The sequence below is a fragment of the Protopterus annectens genome, chromosome 2.part0 (assembly GCF_019279795.1).
Source record: "Protopterus annectens isolate FY-2018-M chromosome 2.part0, PAN1.0, whole genome shotgun sequence".
Taxonomy (NCBI): Eukaryota; Metazoa; Chordata; order Ceratodontiformes; family Protopteridae; genus Protopterus; species Protopterus annectens.
The window spans coordinates 60,958,648-60,983,933 of record NC_056728.1 but is presented as its reverse complement, the minus strand read 5'-3'; the positions used below and the strand labels follow the sequence as shown (position 1 = coordinate 60,983,933).

The 25,286-nt window shown below is 42.5% G+C and overlaps 1 protein-coding gene across 1 annotated transcript in view; it reads left to right on the top strand.

Moving 5' to 3' along the window:
• Positions 1–25,286, top strand: part of LOC122792959 (germinal-center associated nuclear protein-like) — a 789,847-nt gene that overhangs the window by 300,109 nt on the left and 464,452 nt on the right. The window lies entirely within an intron of this gene.

Genomic DNA, 25,286 nt, shown 5'->3' with positions numbered 1-25,286 from the left:
CCCAAGTACTGACTTTTATTTACAGATAATTCACCAGTGCCTTCACACACATTTTACAGCAGACATAAAATTGCTGGCCTCTACCATGGACTGTAGCTGGAAGTCCCCTGGAAGACCCTGAAGTAGATGAGCTGGCAAAATTTGCTCTGTCCTACCCCCCCACCCCCACCCCCCACCCAACTCCTCAGTGTTGGACTGTCTAAGTAAACCCAGATTATCTGGGTCACGGTAAGAGCTTCTTCCGTCTGCATCACAGAGTGGCTTGGAGTAGCCCTTTTACAAAAGGGCCTCACTGAGACAGATGCCTGGTGTCAATGCCATGGCCTCAAGCTTAATGCCAAAAAGTGCATTGTCATCCCTTTTGGAAAAAACTCTGTACCCATGAACTACCACATAAGCAGTAGTCTACTTAACACCAAAAGTGTGATAAGAGACCTTGGGACACAGGTGGACAGTAGTCTCTCCTTTGATAATCACATTAACACAGTAGTCAGGAAATCCTACACCTCATCACAAAAGGTTTCTCATCCAGGAAAAAAGAGGTCATTATTCCCCTCTACTCATCACTCATTAGACCCATTATAGAGTACAACACCCCTTTTGATATGTACCTCACAAGACATCTACAACAACTGGATAGGCCACAGAAATACCTCACAAAGAGGATTGCCGGCTTCAAACAGATGCCCTACGCAGACCATCTCAAAATACTCCAGCTTTACTCTGTCACATATCGCCTACTCAGAGGCTATCTCTGCCTAACATACAAAGCTATGTCAAACCCAGAGCTGTTGGACATGCTCCACTTAAAGAAATCCCAATCCCTCCGAGCTACACGCTCTAGGGACCTAAACCTTGTCACCACAATAAACAGAATATGCTGGAGGGATAGATTCCTGTCCCAGAGACTTCCCATACTCTGGAACAAACTACCTATCTGTATTAAACAAAGCTCCTCATTAGCACTCCAAGAAAAATCTTGATGATTGGATGGGAGATAGGAAATTCACCCCGGGGATCACTTCTGTGGCTCTGCTTAACTGAGGCATAGGAAAATCATATTCTTGGTTGGCAAAAGCTAGGGTACCATTTGGCTAGGCCTATATAGGTCCTAGAGCCAATAGCCTAGTACCTAACTATGAACCTATGTGTTGAGTGAATCTTATGCTGCATCAGGTAACAATCCTCTGGTGAACCTAATTGGTATGTAAGGGTGTATTTATCCATGTTCCCTTAAAAACGCAGGCATACACTAGCAGCAGCATAGTGAATAAAGTAGTAGATGAAGATGCATTTTAGCAGCCCCCTTATAATGGAGGCCCACTATACTGCCCTGTTCTCCCACCTGAGTCAGTTACCAAGAAGAAAAAAATGACTTTCCCAGTAAAGAAAAGAACCATCTTTAGAGTTTGTACTAGTTTTCTGTCTAGCCTGCCTGATCTGTTGTTGAAACTTGAATGCAAGCACTGTGTATGGATACCCTGTCTTTGAGTCAGTGGGCTAGTGACAGTTTGGATTGTAAATGTATATTTGGATTGAATTTTAAAGATGGTAATACAGATTGTGGGTTCAATTTCCAGTAACATTTCTGATCCTTTGTGATATACTGTACTTATTTGATTGTAGACATTTCTGAAACATTTTCATGGTAGACGGACAGTACCTCCAGATTGTGGAGCCCTTGTTATATAAAGACAGTGATTATAGCAATAGGCTGTGCTAGAGAAATTGCAGAAAAAGACAGGGAGTGGATTAAAATCAGTACACTTTAAAAGTATAGTTTCATTTCTGAATATATGCATGTGTCATTGAATTTTTAATTTTTCTGTCTCTAAGCCAGTTCTTGCATTTTCTTAATTCCATGAAAAACAGACACTGCAAACTTCATACTTTTTTTTAACCCTAAAACTTAAATTCTGTTAAGGAATTAGAATGTAATCTTAAGTAGACATTTCCAAAACCATCAACCCTAACAGTGCAGATCAGTCTGCCATTAAGCATGTCTTTGTCATGCTTTGTCTTATTGGTTTTTTTTGTTGTGCGCATTTATGGTTATCTCTCTGTCACAGTACAATCTTTATTATTAATGCTATATGTACTATTGCTCGTTATCTTACTATTCACTGTTGCAGTTATCTGTGGGATATCCTGCAAAGAGGTAGCCGAAGGTCGGCTCCTTCTTTCAGAGTTCTGCCGTAACACACTGGCTTTGGCCAAGTCCCTCTCCCTTAGACACAAGGACGTCACTTGTATAATATGGGCATTGTCTTTAGAGCTTTCTTTCTGCAGTTATCTGTACTTTAAGCATCATCACTTGGCCTGCTTCCAGAAGACAGCTAGCTACCCCGTAAGGGTACCTAGTTGTCCCCTGTAAGTAGGAAGCAGATAAGTACCCTATATGGAAATGTATTTATCTTTTTGTAGCTGTTTTGTCCAAATTCATTAGTATCTGTTAGTGGCTCTGAACTTGAAGTTATGATTTAGACAAATGATGGTCATTTGTGGGAAGTAGTCCCACTCAAAGATTTTCATTCTCTGTGCATTTGCTTTTGGCCCAGAGTATGATGTGGATGCTTGTCCACATTGTGCTCAGGTCACCTGAGACCAATCAGGACAGCTGAATCTCTTGAAGCGATTGAAACTCAGAGCATATCTGGTACCATTTTAGCAAGATAGCATTGGACTAGGCCTCAGGAGAGCCTGCAAAAGCATCTAGAAAGGATACACTAGGATAAGCAAATGGAAGCCAAGGACAGTCCATCAGATGTCAGTAGTTTCCCAAGTCAAGGGACACTAAATTTAGTGATGCTCTTATACAGCCCCTGGCTTCAGTGCCCATTTTAGCCAAACCTGTGGTGCAACCATTTCCCAGGCTGACGCACTTTCTACTGCTAGCATGTCTTCCCTGACCAAAAGCACTGAGATGTCATCCTGCCTTGAGATCTCTGTAAGGGCCCTGGCTCCTGGCAACTGTTTTATTACCAAGAGCAATGGTGGTATTCCCTTAGATTTATTATGTGAGTAGGTTCCTGGAGACAGTATGGAGTTTTGAGTTGCCTGGCCATGAACAGGCTTGCAGGACATTCCTCCAAGAGAAGCAGAACTACAAAATTATAAAGGTAAAAATAAAGCCTGCTAGCATGCCTCAGACTATGTTGAGTAGGGCCTCAGTCCCATCCACTTTCCAAGACTTCTAAACAACTGCTTTTTCAACTGGCACAGAACTTTGACTTTTCTTAAGTCAAAGCATCCAGCTCAAGAAATCTGTGGTGTGAGGTGGTTCCTTCCGAGAGTGAAACCCTCTTTCTTGAGGATTCAGGTACCCCAGACTCAGCGGTAGATGAGCTGGTTTATGTTGGCCAGTTCCCTAGTTCTCTTTTGCTTCTGTCTTTGATTCTGACACTGAGGGCACCCTATCCTCTGCTTCACCTTCAGAGGATTTCTGATTTGGGGGTATCCATCAGAAAATAGAGATGTTTCAGAGGGAGTCTCGGGACTGAAGGTGAGATATAGAGCTTTCATGGGCTGCCTGAGCTTTGAGTATTAATTTCTTCAGTTGTTGATAACCTAGAGTTATGTATTCACTAATGATTCTTTGAGCTGGATTCATTTCCTGATCCTTGTAGGAAATCTGACATGTCCCACCCAGTGTCAGGGTTCCCCTACATTATTAAATAAGAACACTTTGGCTGATCCGTCTGTGGTTTCACTGGATTTCAGCAAAGGATCCTTTTCTGCTCCAGCCAATAACTCTGAGTAGGATTATTGACAGAGTTGGGAAAAAGGCTTGTACTTTTGCTACAATAGCTTGCAGGGCCATAAATTGACAGCATTGGATGCTCAACTACTGGAAAGTCCTCCTGGAGAATGCAAGGTCTAGGAATGAGGGGATTATGGAAGAGGATCTGAAAGAGTTTGCTGGTGCTATGTGACATTTCATCCCAGGTTGCCAGGTGCTCCAGGAAATGTAATTATGTAACTGTGGATGCTTCTTGCAGGACAGCAGCAATTATAAGAAGACATGCCTGGCTAAGGATACAGCCCCTGCCTGACCATGTAAAGATGGAACTCCATAATGTACCCCCTGGATAAAGATGACCTTTTCAAACCTCTTGATGAAGTTGTATTTAAGAGAATGTCAGATGAAAAATATAAAACAGTGTAGTCTGTCATGCAGCTTTGTCACTCACAAAAAGGTACGTTTAACAGAAACTACCCAGTAAAGTCATTGTCTATATACCTTAAGCAAGAGAAGAACAAATAAGGCACAGGTTAAGAAGACCAGGTTCAGGAAAAGAATGACAAGTTATATCTTAAAACAAGACTGGGAGTCCTCAGACCCCAAGGCTTCCGGAATTAGCAGTCATAATTCAGCCTACCCACCAATCTCACCCTGACCCTTCACTTCCTTTACCCTCCTGGATGATAGGAGGGGTTGTCTAATCCTTTTGTCATGACCAGTGGGTTTTTACAATTTGTAAACATGCCATGGTTACAGGCTAACCTGTCTTTTCCAAAAAAAAAAACAAAAAAACAAAAAAAGATAAAGTGAACCTGGTTCCTCCTTTAATAGAAGTCTTGTAGCAAGAGGCTGTAGAGGGAGTACCCAAAGCAGAAGGAAGTGTAGCATTTTAGTTGAGGCACGTGTTTGTTCCCAGGAAAGCAGGCACATTGAGTCTTACTCTCAATTTGTCAGGACTTAACAGGTTTCTGGTTATCCCAAAATTCAGAATGTTGACACTTCAAGCCATATTGCCTGTGTCATTCCTTCAGACCTTTGATGTTATGTTGTCCCATCTCGCCTTTGTTCTTGCTGGTTGGTTTTGGAGCTGATCCTCTGCTCTGACTCATCTGATTTATTATAGCCCGTTAGCTTTTACTGGCTCGAGGCTCATCCCTATCCCAACATGCCTAGCGGTAGCTACCCAGATCTCGTTTGTCGCTTGCAGCGTCAAGATTGTGACTAATGGCTCAAGTTAAGTACTTTATGCTTTTTTTCACTTTATTGTTATCCTTCTCAAGATTTTGTGGATGATGTTCATGTTTCACTGTTGCAGCCATTACATTTGGGGTAATCTGCTGGCAGGTTGCCCTCAGCCGGCCTGATTAACAAAGTCTTGGGTCCTGCGTCAGTTGATGTCTTCCATGACATCAGGTCATCAGGGGTATAAAATATGCAGTCAATTACATCAGTCTTTCTTGCCGTGTGGTGCCCGAAGCAGAAGCAGTTCGCAAGTGCTGGTCGGACGACTCCTGAAATTTTCATTTTCATGTTTCAGAACCAAAGTCTTCAACTTAAAGCTAAGTACCCCGTTGGGGAAACTTTTTCTTGCTCCTTACCAATATGAGTAAAAGTTAATAATTGTATTTCTTGTGGAAAGCAAATACCTCATAAAGATTTTAATTTGTACTGTATTCCTTGCCTAGGCCCTGACCACAACGTACCTTGCTGTCGGTTTTGTGCTTTATTTAATCAGTGCACTATCCATCGTCGGTACATTTGTGCCTCTAAATATTTCGGTTCTCGGTTTAATTATCCAGAAATAATGGTTAACCATCCGACTACCGGAATTCTGAAAAAACGCAAAGAAAAAGACAGAGACAGGCCGTCGAGGTCCAAAACTGTCAACGACGCTTCTAAGCCAGACGCCAGTTCGCTGGTACTCAGTGAGGTGCTTTCGCAGCCCCTGATACCCGCTACGTCTGACTCGCAACCCTCTACTGAGACCCATTCGGAGTCCAGTATGCCACAAGATGCTTCACCTATGGAACCCGCGGATGTCTCTACCTTGGATGGGTCTGGAGTCACTGTGCAGGCACTGGCTTCTGAGGGTGTATTCAGGCCTACAGACTTGTATATTAACCAGACTCCACTTTCTACTTTAAGGCATAAATCTCGATCTATGTCTAAAAAACTGACGCCCGGGCCACATTTTCAGGCCCCTATGTGTAAAAAACAAATGATCAAAATGGCTGAAGATCTTATTACTCTAATCAGGGGTAGTCAACCCCCCACTTCTAAGAGGTCTAGGGCTGAGTTTGACTATGAATCTTCTGATCAGGACTCTGTTTCTTCTAATTCTTCCAATGACCTGGATTTGTCCATACCTACTTAAGAGGATTCTGATGCAGAGGATTCCATTCCCTCTGCTTTCCCCCCCCCCCTCAGGATTTTTCTTTTGGGGAAACTTTATATATCTTAAGGGAGCATTTCCACTGGGAGAGTCAGGAATTTTCTGAATCTAAAAAGAGGCTTCGGGATTTCCTTCTTCTACCTCAGCTTAGGCCTTTGGCCAACCCTCCTGTACTAGACATTGTTGTTGATGTGTTTGCAGAATCCAGTATGGCCACAGATTCCTGGCCTCCGGCTCCTAGTAAGTCAGACAGATACTACAGGGTTCCTGAGTCCCACAAGTTCCTTTTCAAAAACCCCGTTGCAGATCCAGAAACCATTTCTCAGGGGCCCAAGGGCATTAAGGCTTCTACTGCTAAAAATACTACCCCTTCTGATAGAGACTCCAGGGCGCTGGATAGATGGGGTAAAAAGGTTTATACTTCTGCAACCCTGGCAATCAGGACTTTAAACTGACAATTTCATATGTTAAAATATCAACAGCATATTGTTGGACTGCTTAAACAGAAAATTATGTTGATTTCTGACTTTGTGGAAAATAAAGATTTACAGGATTTATTGCATTCTGCTGAACAAGTTGGAAAACATACTTTGCAATGTGGTTTTGATTCTTTAGAGGCCTCTTGCAGGGCTGCTGTTACTGGGTCTGTACATAGAAGGCATGCTTGGCTTAAGGAGCAATCTCTGCCTGATCATGTTAAAGCAAAATTGTTGGATCCTCCTTTAAATCATGACAGCCTGTTTGGCTATAAGACTGAAGAAGTTCTAAAAAAGATGAAAGATAAAGCTAAATCTATGCAAACTATAAAAGATTTCTTACAAGTACAACCTCCAAGATTTAGTAGGCACTGGCCTACTAAGAATTGGTCCTTTCCAGCTCCTTCCAGATCCTCTCAAGCCAAAGCCAGACATACCAAAAGCACCAAGTTTCAGTCCCAAGGGACTCTCGGAACTAAGCAATGGGGGTGGGTCTCCACTTCCAAATCTGGAAATAAAATGACACCCCCTATGGTAAACAATCTCAATGACTTTCCTTTAAAATTACCAAGCACTTACCTTTTAACCGCCCCTTTGGGGGGGGGGGGGAGATTGCTCTTCATGCACAAAACTGGGAATTCATAACCCAGGACAAATGGGTTTTAAATGTAGTGTCCCAGGGATACAGATTCATTTCCACACGTTGCCAACACCAAACGGGTGGCCAGACTTGCCCCCCAATTCAGTGGGCAGAGGCTCAAAAACAAGTACTTACCCTCTTAAACATGGGGGCTATTCCACTGGTACCAGAAGAGGAAAAGGGACAAGGTTTCTACTCCAGGCTTTTCCTGGTACCCAGAAAAGACAAATCATGGCATCCAATTCTGGACCTGTCTACTCTAAACACCTTTCTGGACATTCCAAAATTCAAGATGCTGACTGTTCAGTTACTTCCTCTGCTAGGCAAGGATGCCTGGTTTGCAATTCTAGATTTAAAAGAAGTTTACCTGCATATCCCAGTCAGGGAATCTTGCAGAAGATACCTATGCTTCAAAGCAGGCTACTTGCATTATCAGTTCTCTGCACTGCCCTTTGGCTTGTCTACTGCACCCAGAGTATTCACAAAGTGCCTGGCTCCAGTAATTGCATTTTGCAGGCAAAGAAATATTCAAATATATCCATACCTGGATGATTGTCTAATTCAGGCAGAAAACCAGGTCATACTTCTAAATCATATACCAAAAAACAAAAAAGGCAGGAACAGCAAAACTGTTTGAATTTTCTTTACTTTAGCACACTGGTACCTGGGCCATTCGCCTTCACCGGACAATATATAATTACAAACAACCATCTTTATATACATAGGTTCAAACCCCAATTAATCCAATTAAATACTAATTGAAAGATTACATCTTGTTTAAAATGCTGCATACATATTTTTTTAAAAGTACTACATACACATTTTATTAAATACAGCCATCCTAAACATTTTAAATAACTCATTTTAAATATAAATATACAAAATTGATTGAACTTTTTTAATGAACTTTATGAATTTTATCCATAACTAACCTTTATAATAAACTAAATAGAATAAATAAGTATGACAATAAAAGCCTCATTAATTCATACATTTATAAATTCATAAATATGAAAAGATTTTTAATAAAATTTCATATATTTACCTCAAGATTGAGACCCCTAGGAAACAACATTCCATAATTGAGAATGAACTTACTTTCTAACTCATTCAACCTCCTCATCATATCACCCCCCCAACTAACAGAGGTTGTGCCAGAATACTAAAGAAAAAGGAACTAGTGCTACCCCCATGAATATTCACAAAATGTTCAGCAACTGGACTCTTAAAGTTTCTATTGATAATATCCCTTAAATGTTCCATGATCCTAACCTTTACTGCTCTTTTTGTGTGACCAATATACCATTTTACATTTGCGCAGCCACACCCTAGGATATAAACTACCCCACAAGAATTATATCCAAAATTACCCCTGCAGGTGAATTTTCTACCATTAATAAATGTGCCAGAAATGTTTTTAATATAACTACATACCTTACAGTATCTACAAGCAGAAACACCTACATCAGCTTTAGGACCTCAAATTAAAGGCATATTCAATAATTCTTTTAAATTGGCATGTCTACCATATGAAAATCTAACATACTTTGGAAACAGATTGCCATCTGTGACATCTTCACAACTATATACCAGAGGTCCAAAAGCACCCTTCTCATTACCTCTGTAAAACCAGAGTATCGAGAGACAAAGAAAAACATTTTTTTATCACAAGCACTGGTAGCCAAATCCCTATTCATAACAAATTTATGGCTACTCCTACCTTTTTAACAAGATTTTATTTCCAGTGCCTCATTTAACGCCCGATTTAAATGCTCAACCTTGTGTCCTCGCTTAACAAGTCTGTCATTAGCTTCCCTCACAAATTTCTTTTTAAACCTCTCTTCAGAAGTGTTTCGGCAAATGCGCCTAAATTCACCCAGGGGCAATGATTTTAACAAATGGGGAGGATGCATATTGCCCGCATGCAAAAAATTGTTGACTAATGTGTTCTTCCTAAATGGTTTATACTGAATTTTATTACTATTATCCACATAGAGTACTACATCCAAAAATTGAATGCAAGATTCATCTCTTTTCATGGAAAACTTTTAAACCATGATCATTTAAATTTAACCCACTAAAAAGTGATCAAATTCACTAACATCACCCTTACACAAAAAGATAAGGTCATCTGTAAAGCTTTTGTAAATCAATACATGTTTTTTTTTAAAATTCAGTACTATAAATGAACATTTTTTTCAAAATACCCCATTTACAAGATAGCATATGTTGGAGCATAAGAAACCCCCATAGGTGTTCCCTTATGTTGCAAAAATACATCACCATCAAATTTGAAGTAATTATGAGTAAGGCAGAATTCAAGCAACCAAATTACAAAACCAGTTTAGGCCCATCCCCCATAATATTCCAAATGGCGTCAAGACCCCATTTGGTCTGAATGTTAGTGTAGAGCGAATTTACATCTACAACAACCCAATAACAATCATCACACCATTCCACTGCATTAAAAACCTTACATAACTCTTCAGTATTTTTAACATGAGCAGGTATTTTACTTGGGTATGCCTTTAATAAGGAATCCAAAAGCAAACCCACATTTTGTAAATACGAACCTACCCCTAAGATGATGGGCCTACCAGGTGGGTTGCTTATGTTTTTATTTATCTTAGGCAATGCATAACACATTGGATCAACATGCTTTGCAATATACAATTTCCTAACATTCTCCTTAGTCAGAAAGCCCAAACGCTTTCCTCTTTCCAAAATCTCCGGCAGCTCAGTATTATATTCATTCACTGGGTTGTGATTAAGTTTAATATAGTCTTCCCTAACATCTAACAAATCACAAACCATTTTCTTGTACTCTTGCTTGTTCGTAAGAACCCAATTGCCCCCTTGTCTGCCTGCCTAAACACATAATCACTCAACTTTGCCCTTAACACATTCAAACTTTCCCACTCACATTTGGTGATGTTATAAGTTTTTTTACCCTTAACAAACATTCGATAATCATGTTCAGTTCTTCTAAGAAGAGAATTACAGCAGATGAAAGCTTTGGTGGCATAAAACTACTTACAACAGGTAAATGGGGAACCAGCAATTTCTCATAACCAATAGAAAACCCCCCAACATCAGAAACAATGTCATTATTTAAAGAAACATCACATTCAAAATCATGAACAAAAATATTTTCTTCATCACCAGGGATATCATAAATAGAAACATTCAGAAGCAAATAATCATCAATTAAATTAACTTCGTCTTTAACAGCATTTTTGCCTTTACCAAAAAAATACAGTAAGATGCAATTTTCTACAAAACGTTTTATCTTCATTTAATACATCTGCCAATGAAGGTACCTTAAAAGGCACAAATGTTATACCCTTCATTAGCAAAGAAATAGATGAATCGCATAACTGCATATGTGATAAATTAATTATTTTTAAAGTATGAAATTCTTGAAACACACTGTTACATCAACAAAATCAAATGAGTCCAAATTTGCATCAGCTGCCACTTCCAAAAAAACAGCAACATTTTGTTCCCCATTGAACAATCCAAAAGGTAAGTACAAAGTTCCTTCTTTCAAGCGGCTGGTATCACTTTTTTCCCCAAGAAAGTTCAACGATCCTTCTTCCCCTTTTGACGACCCTTTCTCGACTTTCCTTGCTGTTGGTCATTTATGCCAGCCACCATATTTTCATTGACCTGTGATTGCAAAGGATCTAAACCAATTTCACCATCTATAGTTTCAAAAGAATCACTTTTTTTTTTTTTAGAAGAAATGTCTAGTGATGAGGCTGAAGATTCACGCAATGCTGACATTTGACCATCTTTCTTCCTGCTTTTTAACGAACGTGAGTTAAGCTGCCAGCCAAAGACTAAACCATTATCAAAATCGTTCAAATCACGTAGGGAGCTTCTTTTTCTTTCTATCAGTTACCTCTGACTCATATTCAACCAATTTGCTATTCAGCTCATTTATTTTCCTGTTAAAAGACTCACCAGAAATGGAGGCACGCAAATTCTGCTGCAGATTGACTATTTGTTGTTGAAGCTTCTCGCTATTTCTGTTGTTTCTTTTAACCAGCACACGAATCCACCCTGAAGTACAGTCAGTTGAAACTTGCCTCCATTCACGCAGAAGGTCTTGCTCATCTTCCGTGAAAATACCGGTCGGCAGCCTATCTATCCTTAAACCCCTCTGTGTCACTTTCATGCCGATATACTTTTCAAGCAACTTAGTATCATAATAAAGATTTAATTCTTTAATCATTAACCGCTCAAGTTGAACAAACTGAAAGTTACAGTCCATCTCACCAGGTGCTTGCCAAAAGTCATGATTTGCAAGTTTTGCTTCTCGTTCCTTAATCAGTTCAACAAACAATAACTTGTTAACATCCGCTGGGGTTCGAAATACCCCAGGAACTCCGTCTGCCACATCCAAAGACATTACAAAAATGATATATTGTTCACAAATCTACCACTTCGCCAAACCATATACCAAAAAACAAAAAAGGCAGGAACACAGAAAAACTGTTTGAATTTTCTTTACTTTAACTCACTGGTACCGCGGCCATTCACCTTCAATGGACAATATACAATTACAAACAACTATCTTTATATACATAGGTTCAAACCCCAATTAAATACTAATTGAGAAATTACATCTTGTTTAAAATGCTGCATACGCATTTTTTTTTGAAGTACTACATACACATTTTATTAAATACAGCCATCCTAAACATTTTAAATAACTCATTTTAAATATAAACTATACAAAATTGATTGATGAACTTTTTTAATTAACTTTTTTATGAAATATATCCATAACTAACCTTTATAATAAACTAAATAGACTAAATAAGCATGACAATAAAAGCCTAATTAATTCATACATTTATAAATTCATAAATATGAAAAGATTTTTAATAAAATTTCATATATTTACCTCAAGATTGCGACCCCTAGGAAACATTGTTCCATAACTGAAAATGAACTTACTTTCTAACTCATTCAACCTCCTCACCATATCACCCACCCTAACTAACACAGGTTGTGCCAAAATACTAAAGAAAAAGGAACTAGTGCTACCCCCATGAATATTCACAAAATGTTCAGCAAATGGACTCTTAAAGTTTCTATTGATAATATCCCTTAAATGTTCCATGATCCTAACCTTTACTGCTCTTTTTGTCTGACCAATATATCATACCATACTTCTAAATCACCTGGCGTTTGTAAAAAGGGTTCTAACTTGTCTAGGGTACACCATAAACAAAAAGAAATCACAACTGGTACCCTCTCAACAGATTACATTCCTGGGTGCAAGCTTCAATACAACTACCCAGATGGCTTTCCTCACGCCAGAAAAGCAAATTAATTTGGTGACTTGCTTCAAACAAGTGGCCACAAAAACCCTGCTATCTGCAAGACAAATAGTGCAAGCCTTGGGGTTCAGGCCTCTTGCATTCTTCTAATTCCATATGCAAGACTGCATATGAGGAAACTTCAGTGGTACTTAAAAAGTCTATGGAGTCAACATTGTCACAGCCTGGAAACTGATTCCTATCATACTTTGCCTACGCCTGGAGTTCCTATGGTGGGCAGAGGCCTGCCACCAAAACAAGGGACTGCCATTCACACTACCCCCTGCTGCTTAAACCCTAACTACAGACGCATCAGACTATGCATGGGGGGCTCATCTGGCAGGGAAGTGCATTCAGGGCAAATGGAACCCAAATCAAATGCACCTACATATCAGTCAAAAATAAATGTTAGCTGTACATAATGCTCTGACAGCCTTCAAGGACTACATTCATCCAGGACAAGTAATGGTAAAGACGGACAACACCACGGTTATGTGGTACATAAACAAGCAGGGGGGTACACATTCCTACCCCCTCTGCAGACTAGCCATGGCATTGTGGAACACAGCCTTGAGCTACCAAGTGCAACTACAAGCTCAATTCCTGCAAGGAAAACTGAATATACTGGCAGATGGACTAAGCAGAAATCTCATGGACCCACACGAGTGGAAACTGGAACCACGGATTTTCAACATGTTGGCAAGCAAATGGGGGAACCCAGACATAGATCTATTTGCCTCCCCCCAGAACTACCAGTTGGACAAATTTTGCACAAGGACTCCTCACAAAAAAGCCTGGAAAGTGGATGCTCTGTCCTTCAGTTGGAAAAACTTATCAGTCTACGCCTTTCCCCCTCTGCCTCTGCTCTCCAAAGTTCTGCTAAAAGTCAAACAGGACAAACCAAAAATGATTTTCATTGCTCCAGACTGGCCTCGCCAACACTGGTACCCACTCCTGTGCAGTGTGTCACAAATATCTCCATGGCACCTGCCTCAGACACCTTCTTTGCTGTCTCAGCAGGAGAACCAAATTCTGCACCCTCAGCTCCCAACATTAAACCTTGCAGCTTGGCTGATCACTGAAATTCACCCTTAGCATCCCTCAGCAAACCTGTCATGGATGTCATGTTGGAGGCGAAAAGACCTAGTACTAGAAAATCTTATGCTGACTAATGGAAAAGATTCTCTGCCTGGAAACAATCTTTAGGGATGAGCACAGCAGCGCCCAATTTACCTCAGATTTTACAATACTTAACTGAGATGCTTCACAAGGGCCTGTCTCTTTCTTCTACTAAAATCCACTTTTCAGCTATTTCAGCTCACTGTAACACAGAACCCATCCCTCTTTTCTCATCCCCTGCTCAAGCAGTGTCTCAGAGGGGCAAAGAACTTGAGACCACCCAGGAGAGCTCCTACCCCTGCATGGGACCTTAAGTTTGTTTTGGAAAAGCTCATTTTTCCTCCTTTTGAGCCAGCTGCTACTGCAGACTTAAAATTTCTTTCTTGGAAAACAGCCTTCCTTTTAACAATCACTTCAGCTAGAAGGATATCTGAATTACAGGCCCTTATGGCAGTGGAGCCTTTCATCATCTTTCATGTGGACAGGGTATCTCTGAGGACCAATCCATCCTTCATGCCCAAGGTGGTTTCCACTGTGGCTCTTAACCAATCCATTCATTTGCCAACCTTCTACCCCAATCCACAGAAGAAAGGGGAACGGATTCTGCATTTCTTGGACGTGCACAGACAACTTAGATTCTACTTGGACAGAACTAAATTTCGAAGAAAATCTGAACAATTGCTAGTGGCATTTGCTGCTGGGGCAGAGGGGAAGGCTATTTCTAAACAAGCCATTTCTAAATGGATAAGCCATTGCATTCATTACTGCTATAAGCACCATGGAAAACCTATCCCCCAAGGGATCAGATCTCATTCCACCAGGGCTGCATCTACTTCTGCAGCCTTTCTCAGAGGTGTTCCTACCAGGGATATTCTAGAAGCTGTGCTACCTGGAGTTCAGTGTATACTTTCACCAAGCATTATTATTTACCAATTTTCTCTAAATCCAGAGCTGGCTTTGCCACTGCTGTCTTGCAGGGCCTTATAGCTGGTCCTAATGCTGTACAAATCCATCCTCCCAACCATAGCTTTGGGAATCTACCTAAATGTAATGACTGCAACAGTGAAACACGAAGAACATAGTACAGTTGTGTACACTTACCATAAATGTAGATGTTCGAGTGTATTCACTGTTGCAGTCCTGGATGTTCATCATGTTACCCTACTGCAGTCATCACACTTGGGTTATCCTGCCATCAGGCGGTCCCGCAGATGGCCGGAATTCCAAAGTCTTGGTCTGGCATTGGTTGCTGTCGCTTCTTCCCTGACGTCAGTGCACCAGGGGTATATATAATGCATCCGACACCATTTTCTTCAGTCTTTCTTGCCGCGTGGTGCCCGAAGCAGAAGCAGTTCGCAAGTGCCGGTCGGCCGACTCCTGAGATTTTTGAACTCGAATTTCAGACCAAAGTCTTCTATAACCTGACCCCACCCCCTGCCCAGAAAACCACAGTGAAAAACTTCTCTAAAGCAAATTTCAGACTCCTCAAAACCGAGGTAGAATCCTTCAAAGCCCCGGGGCCTGTGGAAAATACGGCCCAGACCGCATAATCCTTTATAAACACATTCTATGAACACCTTCAGGAATGCATGGAGCATGCGATCCCAGATAAAACCAAGACCCAATCCTCCAAAGGCAGACGTCCTGTCTGGTGGACCCCAGCCATAAACAAACTATACAATAGAAGGAAGAAGCTACTAAATGATAGAGCAAAATCCCAAAAAGGGGAGGCATCACTGATCAGTATTAGCAAAAAACTACGGGCACTCATAAAATTGTCTAAGGCCAGCTTCGAGAGAAAAATTGCACAGGACACTAAGGATAATCACAAGGCTTTCTTTAGTTATGTTAGGAACCTGGGTGGTAATTCCCAGATATGCTCAGAATTAGTCCAAAATGACTGACAAAAAATACACCGAACCCACAGACATTGCCAACATCCTAGCTGACAGGTTCAGCGCAAACTTCTCCCCCCCCTCCCCACCAAAAGGGCAAATATCTATCCCAGCAGAGTGCTGCCCCCCTGACATCTCAGATGCTCAGGTAAGAGCCGCCCTCTCCAAAGCAAAAAACACAGCATCAATGGGACCAGACGGTGTCCTGGGCTGCGTGCTACATGAACTCCAAGAAGAGCTAAACCCAAACATAAAACTACTGTTCAAACTCATCCTTTACTACAGGATATGTGCCCAAAGAGTGGCGTACAGCAACAGTGGTCCCTCTCCATAAAGGTGGTGCCACAACGGATCCTGGAAACTATCGCCCCATAAGCCTCACTAGCTTGGTCTGCAAAGCTATGGAAAGGATCATCATGGACCTCATAAGTAAAGATATTGGGGACCTACAGACACTGGATCCTACCCAGTTCGGCTTTGTTAAGGGCAGATCCTGCCTCTTAAACCTGGTTGATTTCTTTGAAACAGTCACCAAGGCCATTGACGAGGGGAAGGTGGTCCACACAAGCTACCTGGACCTCGCAAAAGCCTTCGATACAGTACCCCACTCTGGCATTATAGATAAGCTCACCAGCTTAAATATAAACCCCTATGTCACTAGATGGATTGCAAACTGGCTCAAGGACAGAACCCACATGGTTAGAATTGCTGGAGCCATGTCAGACTCCAAACCAGTTACAAGTGGTGTCCCACAAGGCACAGTCCTGGGACCTCTCTTGTTCAGTATATATTTCTCGGAGGTACAGGCCAACACGGAAGGACTGTGGCTGACTAAGTTCGCAGATGACTGCAAACTGGGCGCCATAATCGACTCTCCAGCCGACACAAGCATCCTCCAAAAGGGCCTCATAGAAACAAACAACTGGTGCCAGAGCCATGGTCTCAAGCTAAATGCCAAAAAGTGTATAGTCATCCCCGTTGGCAAAAGCAAAGTGCCCACAAATTACCACATAGGTGGTAATCCATTAAGTACGGAAGAAGTAATTAGGGACCTGGGGAACCAAGTTGTTAGCAATCTCTCATTTGACAACCACGTGGCCAAAGTGGTTAGAAAAACATTTTATATAGCCCACCTAATCATGAAGGGATTCACATCTATATCAGGGGAGGTCATCGTGCCTCTTTACTCATCCCTCATCAAGCCCATAATTGAGTACAACGCCTCTTTTGGGATGTACCTTACCAGACACCTGCAGCAACTGGAAAGACCCCAAAAGTACCTCACCAAGAGGATCAAAGGGCTCAAACAGATGCCATATGCTGCCCGGTTAAAGAAACTCCAGCTCTACTCAGTGGCATACCACCTGTTCAGAGACAATCTGTGCCTGACGTATAAAGCCATGTCCAACCCGGAATTAATGGACATGCTGCACCTCAGAAAATCCAAATCCCATCGAGCTACGCGCTCGAGAGACTTGAACCTCAGCACTGAAATAAATAGGACATACTAGAGGGACAGATTCATAACCCAGAGGCTACCTTCACTCTGGAATAAAATCCCAGTCCAGGTTAGGCAGAGTCCCTCATTGACTGTCTTCAAGAGGAATCTTGATGAGTGGATGGGAGATCGTAGGTTTACCCCGGGTATCACTTCTGTGTCACTGTTGGACAGAGGCACAGTATACTAACCTCGAAAAAGGGCATAGCAAAATTAATTTAAAATGGGTGGCGAAAGCCAAACACATTCTGGCTAGGCTTATAAATGCCCTAGGGCAGATAACCTAGTATGAGCCTATGAACCTATAAAGCTAAGTACCCCATTGGGGAAACTTTTCTTGCCTCAGACCGATGTCAGAAAAAGGTAACAATTGTATTTCTTGTGGGAAGCAAATACCTCATAAGGATTTTCATTCTTATCGCATACCTTGCCTAGGCCCAGACCTAGGCCCACACCACGACGTCACTAGTTGTCGTTTTTGTGCTAGGTTTAATAAGCGTACTATAAAAAGACGCTTTGATTTCGCACGACACTACTTCGGTAACCGACTACCGGCGTGCACCATTAAAACGTATCCTAAGACAAAGACTCCTATTAAATCTAAAAGGCCTGCACTTCAGACCCCTGTTCAAGGCCCCATGCCTAAGAAACAGATGCTCAAAATGGCTGAAGATTTGATCTCTTTAATCAGGGGTTCCCAGCCCCCTCCTGACAAAAGGCCTAGACAAGAGGAAGATTATGCATCCTCTGACCAAGTGTCCATTTCTTCAGACTCCTCTGATGACCAAGATTACTCCTTCTCCCCTTATGAAGATTCTGATGCTGAGGATTCCATTCCCTCATCTTCTCCTCCTGAAGACTACTCCTTTGGGGAAACTTTACACACTATGAGGGAACATTTTCACTGGGAAGGTCAGGACTACTCTGACTCTAAGAAAAGGCTCAGAGAGTTTCTTTTACTCCCCCAGCACAGACCACTTGCCATCCTACCAATTTTAGACATTGTGGATGATGTTTACTTAGAATCCAGTTTGAACCCAGATTCTCTGCCTCCTGCTCCAGCCAAACCTGACAGATACTATAGAGTGCCTAATTCCCACAAATTTATTTATAAAAGCCCTGTTGCTGATCCATAGACTATCTCCCAGGGTCCTTGAGGGGCTAAGGCTTCTATGGCTAAAAATCCTGTACCCTCTGAAAGGGACTCCACAGCACTAGACAGGTAGGGGGAAAAGGTTTACATCTCAGCCACTCTAGCTATGAGGGCACTAAATTGCCAATTTCACATGCTAAAGTATCAGCAATTTCTTATCTCTCAGTTAAAATAAAGAATGAGCACTCTCCCTCAACAGTCTGAATTGAAAGAAATGCAGGATCTGTTGCATGCAACTGAACAGGTGGGCAAACATACTTTACAATGTGGGTTTGATTCTTTGGAGGCCTCCTGCAGAGCAGCTGTCACTGGGTCTGTTATACGTAGGCATGCTTGGTTAAAGTAACAAACTCTGCCTGATCATGTTAAAGCAAAGCTTCTAGATGCTCCCTTACAGCAGGATGTTCTTTTTGGAGTTAAAGCAGAAGAAGTCTTAAAGAAAATGGAGGATAAGGCAAAATCTATGCAGACAGTCAACAATTTCCTACGGGTACAGCCCCCTCGCTTCAGCAGAAATTGGCCAACAAAAAATTGGTCCTTTCCAGCTACTGACAGACCACAGAGGGGCAAATACAGACGTCCAAGAGGCAGAGGACAACCACAAGCCCAGTACAAACCTCGCCAATGGGACACTGCAACACAGAAGGGAGGAGAAGACAGGTCTCAATCTACCAGAAGGCAAACTCAATGACTTGCACCTCATCTGGCCAAGCAACACTCTCTTGGCAGCCCCCTTGGGAAGAAAACTCGCACTTTTTTCGGACAACTGGCACATTGTCACAAAGGACAAATGGGTCCTAGACATAATTTCACGAGGATACAGATTCCATTTTCACACCTTGCCAATGAAAAGAGGAATGCCAAACCTGCCACAAAATCAATGGGCAGAGGCACAAAAACAAATTACAGCTCTCATGGACATGAGAGCCATTCATCTGGTACCTACTCGAGAGCAAGGTCAAGGATTTTACTCAAGACTCTTTCTCGTGCCCAGAAAGGACAATGCCTGGAGACCAATTCTGGACCTTTCAATTCTAAACACCTTCTTACAAGTACCCAAATTCAAGATGCTAACACTACAGCAGCTTCTTCCCATGTTGGGCAAGGAAGCATGGCTAGTAACTTTGGACCTCAAGGAGGCATACCTGCATGTCCCTGTCAGACAAATTTGCAGAAGATACCTCCATTTCATTGCAGGTTCAACCCATTACCAATTCTCTGCACTGCCCTTTGGCTTATCTACTGTGCCCAGAGTCTTCACAAAATGCCTGGCACCAGTAATTGCATACTGCAGACAAAGAGGAATTCAAATATACCCATACCTGGACGATTGCCTCATCCAAGCAGAAAGCAAGGATATTCTCTTACAACATCTGGCTTTTGTAAAACATCTCCTAAGTTGCCTGGGATACACAGTAAACGAAAAGAAGTCAAAACTAGTACCCTCACAAAATATGACATTCCTGGGTGCCAGCTTGAATACAATGGCCCAGAAGGCTTATCTGACGCCAGACAAACAACTACAACTGACTCAATATTTCAAAACAATGGCAACAAAGACCCAACTAACTGCAAGAAAAATTCTGCAGGCCTTGGGCTTCATGGCATCTTGCATACTACTAATACCATTTGCAAAGTTGCATATGAGGAAATTACAGTGGTACCTAAAAAGCGTATGGTCGCAACACAGCCACAGCTTGGACACAATGATATCTCTCATTCCCTGCCTACAACAGGAGTTTCTATGGTGGTCACAGGCATGTCACCTCAACAAGGGTCAGCCTTTCACCTTGCCCCCAGCCAGGCAAACTATGACAACAGATGCATCAGACTACGCCTGGGGGGCACACATGGCAGGACAGTGCGTTCAAGGCATATGGACTGCAGATCAAAGGAATCTGCACATCAATCAAAAAGAGATGCTAGCTGTACAGAATGCTCTGACAGCCTTCAAGAGTCTATTACTTCCAGGACAACTTGCAATAAAGACGGACAACACCACAGTAATGTGGTACATAAACAAACAAGGGGGTACACACTCCTACCTTCTATGCAGGCAAGTAATGACCTTGTGGAACACAGCTCTGGCTTACCAAGTTCAGTTACAAGCTCAATTCCTGCCAGGAAAGAAGAACACATTGGCAGACGACCTCAGCAGAAACATCATGGATCCCCACGAGTGGAAACTGGATCCACTTGCAATGATAACTCAAAAATGGGGCCTTCCAGACATAGATCTGTTTGCCAGCCCTCAAAACTATCAACTAACAAAAGTTTGTACAAGGACATTTCACCATCAAGCTTGGAAAGTGGACGCACTCTCATTCAGTTGGAAAAACCTGACAAGTATATGCCTTCCCTTCATTGCCTCTGCTCACAAAGGTGCTTCTGAAAGTCAGAAAGGAGAGACCACGACTGATACTCATAGCCCCAGACTGGCCACGCCAGCACTGGTACCCACTATTGAGGAATATGGCCCAGGGCCCACCTTGGATTTTACCAGAAGTTACCCATTTGCTCACACAGCAAAACAATCAGATTCTTCACAGCCAGCTCAAAACCTTAAATCTGGCTGCATGGCAAATCACCTAAGCATCCAGCCAGCTCCTTTTTCCCAAGCAGTTATGGATGTTATTCTGGAAGCTAGGAGGCCAAGCACCAGGAAGGCTTATTCGGACAAATGGAAAAGCTTTTGTTCCTGGAACCAAGCCAAAGGCCAAAACATAATTCAGCCTCACATGCCTCACATTCCACAGTATCTAACTGAGATGTTGCACAAAGGACTTTTGTTTTCTTCCATTAAAATCCATGCTTCAGCTATTTCAGCCCACTACAATACGGATCCACCCTTATTTTCACATCCACTGCTAAGGCAGTTCCTCAAAGGGGCAAAAAAACATTAGGCCCCCCAGGAGAGTACCTACACCTACATGGGACCTCAATTTTGTTCTGGAAAAACTTACACTACCTCCCTTTGAACCAGCTTTCTCTGCAGAACTACAGTTCCTATCATGGAAAACTGCCCTGCTGCTAGCAGTAACTTCAGCTAGAAGAGTATCGGAGCTGCAGGCACTAATGGCAGTGGTACCTTTCCTCATTTTCCATCAAGACAGAGTTTCTCTGCAAACTAATCCTTCCTTCATACCTAAGGTGGTTTCCAGTGTGGCTTTAAATCAAACCATCCACTTACCCACCTTCTTCCCTAATCCACAGAACAAAGGAGAGAGACTCCTGCATTCCTTGGACATTCACAGACAACTTTGTTACTACTTGGATAAAACTAAGGCTTTCAGAAAATCTGACCAGTTCTTTGTATCCTATGCTACAGCTTCACAAGGGAAGGCTATATCAAAACAAACCATTTCCAAATGGATAGGACATTGCATTCGTTTCTGCTATACCCATCATGAAAAACCAGTTCCTGCTACCATTAGGCCCCACTCTTCCAGGGCAACAGCTACATCTACAGCCTTCCTCAGGGGGTTCCAACCAAGGAGATTTTGGAAGCTGCAACTTGGAGTTCAGTACACACCTTTACCAAACACTATCACTTACCACTTTACTCTAAGACTAGGGCGGGCTTCGCCACTGCAGTTCTGCAGGGCCGTCTAGCCTCCACTAACCCTCTGTGACTCCTCCACCCATCCTTAGCTTTGGGATTCTACCCAAGTGTGATGACTGCAGCAGGGTAACATGATGAACATAGTACAGTTTTGTACCTACCATAAATGTAGATGTTCAAGTGTACACCCTGCTGCAGTCAGGTTGCCCTCCCTCCATCCCCTCTGATTTAACTGGCTAAATCTCTATAATACCTTCCTGATGTATTTGCTTATAGCTGGAGGGATTTTGTGTTTGTGCAAAATTAACTCAATTTGGTACTAATTACTGACCACCTTTTTGGGGACACCTGACATCTGGGGCAAGAAAAACTGAAGAAAATGGCATTGGATGCATTATATATACCCCTGGCGCACTGACGTCAGGGAAGAAGTGACAGCAACCCATGCCGGACCAAGACTTTGGAATTCTGGCCGACTGTGGGAATGCCTGACGCAGGATAACCCAAGTGTGATGACTGCAGCAGGGTGTACACTCGAACATCTACATTTATGGTAGGTACAAAACTGTACTTTATCCTCCCTCCAGCCCCTGTTTTTCTCTTACTATACCTCTATTTTCTTTTACTATGCTTAAAAGCCTTTTTGGTGTATTTGCTTTTGGTTGGAGGTATATTTTTATGTTTTTAATTTTATTTGCTCTCCATTCAGGGGCCCACCCGACATCTGGGGCAAGAAAAACTGATGTAATCGTGTCGGCTGCATGTTTTATACCCCTGACGACTTGACGTCATGGAAGAAGGGACAGCAACTGATGCAGGACCCAAGACTTTGTTAATCAGGCCGACTGAGGGCAACCTGCCAGCAGATTACCCCAAATGTAATGACTGCAACAGTGAATACACTCGAACATCTACATTTATGGTAAGTGTACACAATTGTACTTTGTATTAACTCGTTAAAGTGTATATTATCCCTTTTTAGTCTAACAACTCCTTCCTCTTCTTCTTGTGGGTATTTTTTGGCCGTCGTTTTCTCCTCGGGCCTTGCTTTCCTCTTCGAGTTTGTTTAAATTAGAAGGTGGTTCTTCTTTTTCCCCACCCTTTCTGGGATAGCCGTTTAAGTAAGAGGCTCTTCTATTGGGCAGTTGCCGTTTAAGTTAGAGGCTCTCCCCCTTTTTCTCCTCTTCTTTAAAAAAAAAAAAAGTTTTTCCTTTATTGTTTGGTCTAGCCGTTACAGCCTTGTAGTAGTTAGTTATTGTGTGCTATTAGCTTATAGCTTTGTTTTTTTCTAGTGCTGTAAAAAAAATGTTTTTTTCTGTCAGTTATCCACTATGTTTAAAGAGTCAAAACCCTCTGGGTTCAAAAAATTCAACTCGTATTGCCATAAAATGTCCCTTACCAACAGGCACATGAGTTGTGTATATTGTGTAGGGGCTGTTCACCTTCAAGAGTCATGCTCGATTTGTCATGCTTTCAGTTCCGATGTCCTGCAGGAGAGAAAAAATAAGTTAATTTTGCGTGGCCTTTTGAAGAACCCTCAAGATTCTTTGTCTCAAGGTCCTCAGCCAGCTAAAGTGTCCGAAAAACACACTAACCCATTGGTTCCAAGTTCGGAACAGACAAAATCCACTGAAAAACCTTCGGCTCTTTCGGCTCCCAGCATTGGCTCTGACAAAGCTAAGTCTCCTGCGGCTCCATCTGTGTCCTCAGAGCCAGTCTGGACCCATAAGAGAACAAGGTCTCCTTCTTTGGAACCGGTCCTTTTCGCAGTCCTCTCTGTCCTCCAGACTTTTGGATCACGATGTGGAGAGAGTGGTCAATAGGCTCCTCGAGTCACAGGCACTTGCTAAATTACTATCGAGCTCAGTCCATAAGGAATTGGCTCCTTCGGCCCATCCAGCTTCTTCATCGGTTCTTTTTCTGACTCTCTTGAGCTCAGAGCCTGAGTGCATGGAGGTCATGGTGGTGGAACCTTCAGCTCCAGATGTTCATGTTACGCTGCTGCAGTCATTACACTTGGGTTATCCTGACATCAGGCGGTTCCCCAGTTGGCCTGAGTTCCAAAGTCTTGGTCCGGCATCGGTTGCTGTCACCTCCTCCCTGACGTCAGTGTGACAGGGGTATATAAGATGCAGCCAACGCCATTTTCTTCAGTCTTTCTTGCTGTGCGGTGCCCAAAGCAAAAGCAGTTCGCAAGTGCCATTCGGCCGACTCCTGAGATTTTCATTCCAAATCCAGAACGGAAGTCTTCTACAAAGCTAAGTACCCCGTTGGGGAAAGCTTTTCTTGCCTCAGACCAATGTCAGTAAAAGTTAATAACTGTATTTCTTGTGGGAAGCAAATACCTCATAAGGATTTCCATTCTTATTGTATCCCATGCCTAGGCCCAGACCACGACTTCACTGGTTGTCCGTTTTGTGCTAGGTTTAACAAGTGTACTATTAAACGTTGGTTTGATTTTGCCCGACGTTATTTTGGCAGAAAATTCAATTACACCATGCCGTCGGAACTTCAGACAACTGGAATACATAAAAAGCGCAAAGACAAGGACAGGCATCCGAGGCCAAAAACTGACGAGGCCTCTTCTAGGCCGGTCGCCGGTTCTCCAGTTTTCAGCGAGGTGCCTTTGCAGCCCCTGACGACCGCTTCTGCAGAACCACAGGCCGCCTCCGACTCCCACGTGGAGCTGGCTGGGCCTTCGGACACACTAGTTTTTCAGCCTACCGAAACTAACCCTGCAGAGGGAACCGAAGTAGCTGAGCAATCCACAGCTTCAGAGGGTGTTTTCAGACCTACTCAGTTAAGCATTAAACCCTCTGCTAAGTCTAAGCCTCCCTTAAAAACAAAGAAACAAATACAGCAATCTCCAGGACAGGCCTCCATGCCTAAGAAACAAATGCTCAAAATGGCCGAAGACCTAATCACCCTGATCAGGGGGTCCCATCCCCCTCCTGAGAAAAGGCCCATACAGGATGCAGACTGACTCATCCGACCAGGTGTCCATTTCTTCAGATTCATCCTCAGACCTAGGATATTCTTTATCCCCTTATAAGGATTCTGATGTTGAGGAATCAATTCCATCAGCCTCTCCGCCTGAGGACTACTCCTTTGGGGAAACCTTACATACCATGAGGGGGCATTTCCATTGGGAAGGCCAGGATTACTCAGAATCCAAGAAAAGTCTCAGAGACTTCCTTTTATTACCTCAACACAGACCCCTTGCTATTCCGCCAGTGTTAGATATTGTGGATGATGTGTATACTGAATCCAGCTTAAATCCTGACTCCTTACCTCCAGCCCCAGTTAAACCGGACAGATATTACAGAGTCCCTGACTCACACAAATGTTCTGTATAAAAGCCCTGTTGCTGACCCTGAAAACTATTTCTCAGCGACCCAAAGGGATTAAGGCCTCATCAGCAAAAAACCCAGTTCCCTCTGACAGAGATTCCAGAGCATTAGACAGATGGGGAAAGAAAG